Raw genomic sequence first — 12,058 nt, forward strand, 5'->3', positions numbered from 1 at the left:
ACATACTTTGGAGGGCCAAGTGCAAATGAAAATGTGGGACTTTGTATTAGGCCGTTCTCGCATTGCTGTAAAGAAATACCTGGCCAGGCATGGTGGCTCACGCCTGTAATCCCAGTACTTGGGGAGGGCAAGATGGGCAGATCACCTGAGCTTAGGTATTTGAGACCAGCCTGGGCAACATGGCAGAAACCCCATCTCTACAAAAAATATAAAAATTAGCCAGGTGTGGTGGCATGCACCTGTAGTCCCAGCTTCTTGCAGGGCTGAAGTGAGAGTATTGCTTGAGCCCGGGAGGTCAAGGGTGCAATGAGCTGTGTTCATGCCACTGCACTCCAGCCTAGGCAACAGAGCCAGACCCTGTCTTAAAAAAAAAAAAAAAAAAAAAAAGCAGAGGCCGAGTACTTTATAAAAAAAACAAGTTGAACTCGCTCACGGTTCTGCATGGCACCAGTATCTGCTCGGCTTTTCGCTCACGGTTCTGCATGGCACCAGTATCTGCTCGGCTTTAGGGAAGGCCTCAGGGGTGCTTATATTCATGGTGGAAGGTGAAGCAGGAGCAGGCATGTCACATGGCAAAAGCAAGAGCAAGAGAGGGTTGTGGGGAAGTGCCACACACATCTAAATAACCAGATGTTGCAAGAACACTCTCTTTATTGCAAGGACAGCAGGAAGCCATGAGGGATCCACCCCCATGACCCAGACACCTCCCCCCAGGCCCCACCTCCAACACTGGAGATTACATTTCAACATGAGATTTGGGCAGGGACAAATACCCAAACTATATCAAGCTTCTTGTTTAAAAATTAAGAATTTCAAGACAGCAACAGCAGAGCATTAAGCCAAGCATGAGGCCCTTCTAAGCACAAGACCCTGGACAGCTGTAGAAGTTGAATGCCTACAAATCTAGCCCTGCTCTGGGTTATACCCTATGTTGCTTTCTCTTTTACATAAGTATTTCTTCTAGTATAAATTGTCATTAAAGAAAATTTGGAGGCCAGGCACCGTGGCTCACACCTGTAATCTCAGCACTTTGGGAGGCTGAGGCGGGTGGATTCCTTGAGGTCAGGAGTTCACGATCAGCTTGGGCAACATAATTAAGACCCTGTCTCTACAAAAATTAAAATAAAATTAGCCAGGCATGGTGGTGCGCACCTGTAGTCTCAGCTACTCGGGAGGCTGAGGCCAGAGGATTGCTTGAGCCCAAGAGGTCAAGGCACAGTGAGCTGTGATCATGCCACTGCACCCCAGCTTGGGTGACAAAGCAAGATCCTGTCTCCAAAATATAAAATAATTTGGAAAATATAAAAATGAAAAAGATAAACACCACAGTTTGCTGCTGTCAGATACCACCAACACGATCCTGGTATATTTCTTTCTAGCTGTTTTGTTTTGTTTTGTTTTGTTTTTTTGCTTTTTATTTTATATAGCTCATTTCCTTTCATTGTTGTAATTATACTGTATAAAATTTCATGACATGAAAACAATGAGATAATATCAAAGGAAAATTTAAGAATTCAAGAATTTTGAGTCCCTTTGGGACCGATCTGATCTTTTGTTTCTGCTGGTTCTTGTTTATGAAGTCCTCGCTTCTTATCCATCTACTAGATTTTTACTGTGCCAACCTTGTTTTGAAAAATTTTCTTACAGGCATTTGAGGCCTAAAATGATGTTATCTTTCTCTAGGGGGGATTTTCAACTTCTTTTGCCAGGTGTCTAGGGGAGCCTAGTGCTCCAGGATTACCTTAATCCAAATTCAGCATTTGAGATTTTCCAGGATGACCAAGATAACTGTGGTCTGTGTGAGGGCTGCTTTATTTCTGGTTCAGCCTTACTCACATGGAACAGTCCTTCTGGATCTCAAGTCAAAACACAGGGCTTATCAAGTCCCAACCCTTGATGGTCCTTGGATTCTGACTTTTGCCCCTAACCCCACAGAATACTAAAGGCATAACTCAATCTCTCAGCCACCTCCTCAAGAGTAAGAAATGCCCCGAGAAAAAAAAGTGGCCCCAAGAGCTAAACCAACCCCTCTAGATTCTGAATCACTCTCAGATTTTGACCCCAATAATTCCTTACTCTCTTATTAGGTCTTTGATGCTTTCAAGAAGATGTTTTTATATTTCATTCAGCTTTGTAAGTTGTGCTCAGTGGGAGAACTGGTCTGAATTCTGTAGCGCAGCATCTGAGAGTCTCTACATCAAAATAAAATTTCAAATTTAAAAATGGAATCCATTATCCTACTACTGTGACTTTCAGCCACTGCTTTTCTTGCCATTTACCGGGTCCTGCTTTGCCTTGTTTTATTAGTTACAGAACGATATATTGGCCAAGGTGACTGCAAAACTTCAGAAAATAAGAACCCCAGGCAGTTACTGCTCGTTATTTCAAAACATTTTAGTGTCCATAGTTCTGGGCACTGTCAGGGATCCACAAGGTTTCTAGTCTAATTGGTGAGGCAGTAATTCCTTCACAAGGCAGTGTTTAAAAAATCAAAAAGTACTAGTGACACAGTAGAGGAAGGCAAGGGAGAAGGTGATTGGGAATGGATGTTGAGTGGAGTGACCAACCTACATTGTTTTCTCTACTGTAGACATTGAAAAGCCAATTACCTGATTTTTTCCCCCACCTGTCATGCAGCCAGGAGAGGCCATATGACACAGTTTGAACTCTTTAGATAATATTTCTTTTTGCCTGAAACGCAGATCTGATACCTGGAGGTACAGCAGCCATCCTGTGACCATAAGGAGGACACCAGCGCATTAAGAAGGGAAAGCTAAGAAGATACAGAGGGCAAGGGTCACTGACAACATGATCAAGCCACTCTACCAGGCCTTACCTTCCTATTCCCTGACTTCTTGTTGAAAGAAACAATAAAACTTCTCATTTTTTTTAACCTATAGAAGTAAGGCATTCTGTTACTTATGGGTGAACACAATTCTTAACTGATGCCATGGTTTAATGGGGATAGGGATCCTGGTGTGACAGGAAATTGAGATAATCAGTTTATGGCCAGCGTAGTAGCGCCAAGACACTATTAATGTCTCAAGCTCTTTTGCCCTCCTGACTTGCTAGCCTCAGTATGTGGATTTTGTTCTCCCAGTCTGAAGGCATAACTTTTGGGGAAGAGTAAAGGAAGCCCTCTCCAGAGATCTGCTACATCTCATTGGCCAGAACTCTGACATTTGGCCACCACTACCTAGTTGCAAGTGAATCTGAAAAGGTGAATGTTTTCTCATTTCAGCCTTTATAAAATAGAAAGGCAAAGGAAGCGGGGTTTGAGCAGCTTTTGAACAGCCAGTTCACATTTTTGCTATATTGCTATAGTCAGGTTTTCTGTTACCAACAGCCTAATACAATTTCCAGGGGCCCCAAGTTGTGCTGACAACTTGGTGTATAAGAGAGACAGTGCTTTGGGGTTAGTATGATCAGGGAAAGTTCATAGACAAAGTGGCAGCCTAAGGCAAATTACATCACACTTTTTCTCTGCTTGTAAGTAAGCCTGAATGTTCCATGTTTTCCTGACCTATTCTTAACCTATTCCTGCTCCTCCTGAGTTGTTATACATAAATTAGTTTTGATTTTCTGCCTTTTCCTAATATATAGCAATACCTCTGTTTATTGAAGGTGAAGGCAAATACAGTTTGTATTAATCTGTTTTCACACTGCTATAAAGATACTACCTGAGACTGGGTTATTTATAAAGGAAAGAGAATTCATTGACTCACAGTTCAGCATGGCTGGGGAGGCCTCAGGAAACTTACAATCACAGCAGAAGGCAATGGGGAAGCAAGGCACATCTTGCATGGCAGCAGGAGAGAGAAAGAGAGAGAGAATGAGGGGGGAGTTGCCGAACACTTTTAAACCATCAGATCTTGTGAGAACTCACAAGGAGAATAGCAGGGGGAGAACCACCCCCGTGATCCAGTCATCTCTCACCAGATTCATCCCTCGACATGTGGAGATTACAATTCAAGATGAGATCTGGGTGGGAACACAGAACCAAACCATATCGCAGATGCTCCTAATGATAGGGTTACATCCCAATAAACCCTTTGTAAATTGAAAATAGTGTACATCAAAATGCATTTAATACATCGAACCTATCACACGTTATAACTTAGCCTAACCTACCTTAAATGTGCTCCGAACACTTACATTAGCCTACAATTGGGCAAAATCATCTAACACAAAGCCTATTTTATAACAAAGTATTGAATATCTCATGTCATTTATTAAATGCTGCACCAAAAGTGAAAAACAGAATGATTTTATGGGTATTTGAAATATAATATCTATTGAATGTGTATTGCTTTGGCACCATTGTGAAGTTGAAGTTGAAAAATCTTAAGATGAACAGTCGTAAGTCGGGGACTATCTGTAAAGTGTACACACACAACTCAAGACCTGGTTTATCATGAAGCTTTTTCCAACCCTATCTCCTATCTGCTCTCCCCTTACAGTCCTGTCTCCACCCTACCCTCAAGCATCCACCAGATAAATGGTCAAAGCATAAAGGGGAATGCCTTTGGATTCGTGGCAAGCTCAGTTAAGTGGGCTGTGAGCCTCCTCCTGCCCCATCACTCATCCCATTCTGCCCACAGGAAAATCTGACCAGATGCTTCATTTAGCACAAAATTCGAGAGTATCTCCTAACCGGTATCTTCCCCCATAAATGAACTCTGTAAACTTTTCAGTGCCATAAATAACTGGTATGATATATCAAGTTACTCTCTTGCTTCCCAGCCAAGCCCTGTTGAAATCCCAGAAAGCTTTCCCCATCCTCCAGCTTAAAACCAGCTCACCAAGTTCTCACTCCCACCTCTCAACACCCCCGTCCAAACACTCCCTCCAGTCCCTACCACAAAGATACTCTGCCCTGGCTAAGCAACCACCCCTAATACTGTTTCTCTCTTGGTGGGGTTTGGATGTTTGGAATGTCCTGAGAATTAGGGTTCTTTGAGTGTTTATTATAAAATTTTAAAAGACATAGAAGAATAGAGAGTTCAGTGAACATTCATCTACCTATCTGGATTCAGCAACTGTTAGCATTTTTGTGCTTTGAGTTGTTTCAAAATTGTATTTTACAGATGATTTGTGCAAACCAGGATCTAAAGATTTTCTCACCCCCCAGTGTGACAGTAGCTAGGCAGGCAGAGATGAGCAGGGCAGGAGAGGACCTCCCCCCAACAACAGGCATGCCAGGCAACCACAGGTCAGGGTCAGGTGATTGTTAACTGTCTCTCTAAAATAATAATTCTTTGTGGCCCAGTGCCAGAGAAAGGCAGTCTCCCAACAGATAGAAGCACCTGAAACTGGTAATCAGCAGCTTCCCAATAAGATCTCAGGAGCTGGGCGAGTAGGCTCAAACATGTGCACTAAGAGGCAAAATGGCAGAGTTTAAATGGTGTATGAACACTTGGTAAAGGAAGAATTCCTCAAGTGAGCACATGTACAACTTCAGTAAACACACTGTGCATGCAGCCCCTCCCAAGTGCTGGCAGGTCACTGTGCATGCAGACAGCCCACCCCAAGGGAAGCATCAGGGTAAGGGAAGAGACCACCCCTCATATTGTCTTATGCCCAATTTTTGCTTCCAAAGAAAGAAGAAGTAAAAACTAAAAGTCAGAAATAAAATCCACACGCAGACAGCCCGGCGCCGCACCCTGGGCATGGTTAAAGATCGACCCCTGACCTAACTGGTTATGTTATCTGTAGATTCCAGACATTATATAGAAAAGCATTGTGAAAATCCCTGTCCTGTTCTGTTCCGTTCTGATTACAGGTGCATGCAGCCCCCAGTCACGTACCCCCTGCTTGCTCAATTGATCACGACCCTCTCATGTGGACCCCCTTAGAGTTGTGAGCCCTTAAAAGGGACAGGAATTGCTCACTCTGGGAGCTCGGTTTTTGAGACATGAGTCTTGCTGACGCTCCCAGCCAAATAAAGCCCTTCCTTGTTTAACTCGGTGTCTGAGGGGTTTTGTCTGCGGCTTATCCTGCTACAAGGGGAGAAGGGATGCAACTCCCAAGAAGTATGCCAACATACAAAACCCCAAATCAAAAGTCAAACTGTACCCTTGACTGGCTCAAGTCGTCAGCTTGGCCCTCTTTCTGCTCTAAAGCTTTTTAATGAACGTTCACTCCTGCTCTGAAGTCTGCCTCAGTATCTCCTTCTGCCTTATGCCCCTTGGTTAAATTATTTCTTCTGAGGAGGCAAGAATTGAGGTTGCTGCAGACCCATACTTTGGTGCCGCCTGACTTGGATACATTCCCTAACTGCTAACACCAGGACATGTTAACCCTTTTCTTGCATGTAATTTATTGTCATGCACAATAACTTTTATTTGCACAATAAAATTTTATTTGCACAATTATCTTGCACAATAACTTTTTAAAATTTTTGAGTGCTGTGAAAGGAAAATAAAATCTCAGGACCAGAAACTCACTAAGCTGAAGGACTTAGTGGGAACTGGGTCACACAAAGGATGAAGGGCAAGCTGGGAACTGGGTCACACACACCAATCTCCCATTTTCTTCCTGAATAGATAGCTACATACCTCCCTCACCTTTTGCTCAGGAGGAAACTCCTTGTAGGCCCCAAGACTTTTACCCTAAAGCAGTTCTGTTAAATTTCACCTTGACAATGCAAATTAACCACTTACTTTTACAGGTAAGGGACCATGAACAGACCTAAAAGTCATCCCTTCATTCGAGACAAATGCATATCTGATTGCTTCCTGCACTCTGTGATTATTTTATCTTATGTAAAAATGCAGATTCCACTGAGCACCAGAGGAATGCATAATTGACTCTTTCCCTACCACTCCTTTCAAATGAAAAATGTGGATTCAGTAAAGCTAATCAAAAGACTCAAAGGAATGCAACCGCTTGCCTCTTTTATCTACCTCCCTTTTTTCTTCTTCTTCTTCCCCCTGCTGCCTGCTCTTTTCCCTTTAAATATTGAAGCCCCCAGACCCTCTGGGAAAAGCAAGGACCACAGATGTTCCAGTGGTTATGTGTCCCTTTTTCCTGGGTGTGTCCTTAACCTTGGCAAAATCAACTTCTAAAAATGGCTGAGACTTGCCTCCCACCATTTTCGTTTAATTATAGTGCGTACCATTGGAAAGGACTGAGGGCCAGTCCAGCTGTGTGGAGGCACAGGGACTTAATTCACTGCCAGCCAATGTCTGTTGCTCTGCATGCCCCTGTATACCTAAGTTGGCACTGTCTGGCTTAGGATTGTGTTTATTTAACTTGCTTGGCACACATTCACATGTGTGGGAAGCTATGAATTGCAGATTTGTGTGTGCTGGCTAAATCACCTTTTTCTTTAAAATAACTAAAATCTAACTTTGAGCCCCCTTTCTGTTTGACTGGCAGGAAATTCAGTATCAGCCTTCACTGGGGCTCCCCACAAAATTGGGAAAAACTTCTAGGAGGCTTTCATAGCACCAAAGCACCTGGCTGCACCTCCCTCTGCCATTGGTCCTGGGTCCACACTGGTTCCTCCTGAGACAGCCCAGTGTAACCACCCAACAGGTTCCTCCTGCCCACTGCACAAACAAAATCAACTCACTGAGACCATGGCTTAAGTGTTTAACAGATCAGTGGAGGGTCAGGGTGACAGCCTTTGTACGCACCCTCTTGTTACCTGAGTTCTTGTCTGGCATCCAGGAAGAATCAGGTTGTGTAAATGAACTGAAGGGTGGCGAATGTGGAGGATTTTATTAGTGATGGAAATGGCTCTTAGTGGGATGGAGCCACCATGGATAGGAGGACAGGAAATACCAGGTAGAAGAGTGCAGTCCAGGCTGGGCACAGTGGCTCATATCTGTAATCCCAGCACTTTAGGAGGCCGAGGCGGCTGGATTACAAGGTCAGGAGATAGAGACCATCCTGGCTAACACAGTGAAACCCCATCTCTACTAAAGAAAACAAAAAATTAGCTGGGCGTAGTGGTGAGCACCTATAGTCCCAGCTACTCGGGAGGCTGAGGCAGGAGAATGGCATGAACCCAGGAGGCGGAGGTTGCAGTGAGCCAAGATTGCGCCACTGCAATCCAGCCTGGGCGACAGAGCAAGACTCCATCTCAAAAAAAAAAAAGAAGAGTGCAATCCCCAGCAAGGGTGACACCCTCAAGCCAGGACCTGTAGCCCAAAGTGAGAACACGTACTTATGTTTTCTCACCTGAATGCTGCCTTTTCCAAAACCAGCCTGGCCCACCCTCCCCCCATCCTGTATTTATAAAAACTCCAAGCTCCACTGGTAGAGGTGCAGCAGAGAAGGAGAGAAGAGAAGAAGTGTCTGAATGTCAGGAGGAGAAGATGCAGCTGGACATGGGAGACTATGGTTGGAGAGGAGTTTGACTTGGAACAGCCAAACTCCAGGGGAAGACCATCTTCCCACTCCATCCCCTTTCTAGATCCCCATCCCACTAAGAGCCACTTCCACCACTCAATAAAATCCTCCACGTTCGCTACCCTTCAGTTCATTCACTCTGGTTCTTCCTGGATGCCAGACAAGAACTCAGGTACCAAGAGGGCATGTACAAAGGCTGTCACCCTGACCCTCCACTGAGCTGTTAAACATTTAAGCCATTCATGGATGGAAAAACTAAAAGAGCACACTGTAACACATGCTCTGTGGGGATCTGGCGGGTCGCAAGTACCCATCCCCAGACACTGCCCTGAGGCCACACAGTGTTCTACTCCTGCCAGCACCCAGAAGCCCCAGCACCCACTCACCTACATGTTCCCCTTTCTGTGAGGCTTTGAGAGCTGGGGGCTGAGTAAATGAGTCACCCCCTTTGTGAGTCCGGCAAAGTAGTCAAGGGAACTATCCTGTCTCATTGGCATTGCAGTAAAGAAAGCATTTAATTGACGCAAGGCCAGCCAGTCACAGAGGAGACAGAGTTATTACTCAAATCAATCTCGCTGAAGTCTTAGAGGTTAGGGGTTTTTCAAAGATAGTTTGGTGGGCAGGGGGCTAGGGTAGGGAAAATGCTGATTGGTAGGCGAGGCGATCATAGGGGATGTGGAAAACAGCCCTCGTGCACTGAGTCCCCTTCTGAGTGGGGGCTGCAGGACTGGTTGAGTCACAGGTCCCAGTGGGGCCATCCAGTTGTCAGAAATGCAAAAACCTGAAAAAAAAACTCAAAAGACCATCTTAGGTTCTGTAGTAGTGCTATTATCTGCAAGATTAATTGGGGAAGTTGCAAATCTTATGACCTCTGGAATAATGGCTGGGAATTATGTATAATTCAGGCCTCTCTCATCCTCCTAACTTGGTGGCCTTTCATTAATTTTACAAGGACAGTTTAGTTTGGGGGAAGGGCTATTATTTAAACTATAAACTACATTTCTCCTAAAGTTAGCTTGGCCCACCCCAGGAATAAGCAAAGACAGCCAGCCTGTGGGGCTAGAAGCAAGATGGAGTCAGACATGTCAGATTTCTCTTACTGTCATACTTTTGGAAAGGCAGTTGTGATAGCAACAGGAGGCAGCCAAATGCTGAGGCAGATAGGGGTGGGTCCCTGGTGAAACCCCACCTCCAAGCCAAAGACAAATTAAAGCCTGAAGGCCAAGCTGCAAGTTAAATTCTCAGACAGGATTTAGAATTTGTCTTCCTGTTTGCTGCACTTTCTTCTGATTGATCCCCACCCTTCACCTATTTTACATATACCTACCTTTTCCTAATTGGTTTTCTACACTGTCATGCCCACCTTTGAGTGGTGTCTTTGCTTTAACCTTTTTTGCATACTCACAAGCCAGTCACACACACTCCCCATTCTGAATCCATAAAAGGCCCTGGACCCAACCACACCAGGAAATTTCCTGCTTTCAGGTAGGGGGACCAACCCCACATCCCCTCTCCTCTGAAAGCCATTTTCATCACTCAATAAAACTCTTCTCCACCCTCCTTACTGTTCAATGTCCAGTGTATCCTCATTCTTTCTGGCCACAGTATAGGAGCTCAGGAACCACCGAATGTGGGTACAAGCTGTAACACAGGCGAGCTGGGGCATGCCAGCCTGGCCAAGTGAGGCCGGGGCCAGGTGTCACCGGAAAGGGTCTCTGGCTTGCAAAGTGACCGAGAAGAAAATTCCTACACCAGTTTCAGCAGCTGGACTAGTCCTTGTTCCTTTCACCTCTAGCCTTCTGCTCTCCTCTAGCTAAACAGTCTGGGAGCCTCATCCCTGGCTCCAGCCTCCCTGGCACCACGTAGCCACATCTCTGAGGACTTGTCTCTTCCACGAGTCACTGGCACAAAGCAGCGTAGGGGTCCCCTCTTCTTCAGAGCCTCCGCCTCAGCCTCTGTCCAGTCCACAGGAAGCTACTTTACCCTTCCCTCTGATTGTTGGCAAAGGCATTCTCTGTCCTCTCCCACCCCTCCCCATCAGAGACAGAATCTCTTCAAAAAGCTAAACCTTTTGCCAAACGAGAAAGAATCTTTGTCTTTAAAGCTCTACTTTCCACCTTATGATTTATTCAGCCAATATTCATTAATATAACAGAAGTGATTCCTATACTATTGAAAGATTTCTGTTCTGATTGGCAAATAGTATAATGGCTATTGCAGTAATTAGTAGAATTTATTAATAATTAAATTCAAAATTAAATTCATTAATTCAGGCTAATTGTCATAGGATGTCACAAGAACCACTGATAAATGGGCCTCCCGTCTGCTTATTAATCACAAAGCATTGCGTATATACATCACATTTTTATCACTCTACTGAAATCATGTGGTTGCCACTGGTTCTACATAGTTGTTACTTTATTTATATTGTCTGTGCATTGTCATTCTTGTGTAAGTTGTAAAGGCAGTATTTCAAAATGTATGCGTTTAAGAGTTTACGAATAAAATATTAAAAATGAACTCTCAGAATAAAGAGACAACCAACTGTGAACACATGTATTAATGTTCCATTAAAGATCATATACCTCAATCTTCTGATTGTACAGAGTACAAGCAGTGATAGTAAGAAAGAACCACAGCCTAGAGTATCATCCAAACCACCTCAGACATCCTTTACACCGTGCAAACATCAGTACAAAATAGCACAATGCTTTTTATTTCTTCAATACAAAATAATTTTATTATTTTAACAAAAATACAAGTGTCTCTTGCACACTGACAAAAACCATACAAAAAATGTGTCTCACCGGTGCTGCTGATGTAAATATTAGATGCAAATGGCACTCAGAGTTCATTGTTACAAGCTTTGTGGGAGACTAACATATGCCACCCCAAAATATGGATTGCCAAGCTGAAGGTGATCAAGAAGCAGCAGATCCAGGAAAAGCTCTCTGCCCTCCCTCTATTTGCCTAAAAGAGGGACAAGGATCAATAAAGATAAGAGGTATCCTGGCCCGTCTTCTACCAGGAAGAACAAACGTTAATTACTGAAGATAGCATTGGACCTGTGAAAGAAAAATAAAACCTTGGGACCCCAGTTCATGATGCCAAAAGGAAAAATTAAGCAGAAGCTGACTGAGTCACGCAAGAAACTGCCTTTCCTTGTTCCTAAGCAGATAAACTGCAGATCAAAGGCCAGGTATCTCCACAGGAGCTACTCTATGTTCATCGCATGTAAAATGTTGATTTACTGAATGCAAGACAAATACATAAAGGATTATTCCTCTGCCTACCTCCTTCTTTTCTTTTGCAACATACGGATTCAGTAATGTGACCACACCCTCCCTCTTTCCCCTCCAGCCTGCTTTTCCCCTTTAAATACTGAAGCCCTCAAAATCATCTCTGGAAAAAAGCATAGATCACAGATTGTCTCTTTGGTTGTGTGTTGCTTTTTTCCCCAAAGGTATGTCCTTAACCTTGGCTAAATAAATTCTAAATTTATTGAGATCTGCCTCAGATACTTTTTGGTTTGTAGACCCTTACTGGTCCAAGACGGTACCCAAGGAAGCTACATTAACAAGATTTACTAACCAGCCTTTATCTGCCATTAATTTGCCTTTGCCGAAGTTGCCACCTCTAGAGATTCAAAGTCCTTTTCCTTTTTCTTGTTACTTCTCTAAAAATATACTGGTTTTTGTGG

This window comes from Papio anubis, chromosome 1 (genome assembly GCF_008728515.1).
Source record: "Papio anubis isolate 15944 chromosome 1, Panubis1.0, whole genome shotgun sequence".
Lineage (NCBI taxonomy): Eukaryota > Metazoa > Chordata > Mammalia > Primates > Cercopithecidae > Papio > Papio anubis.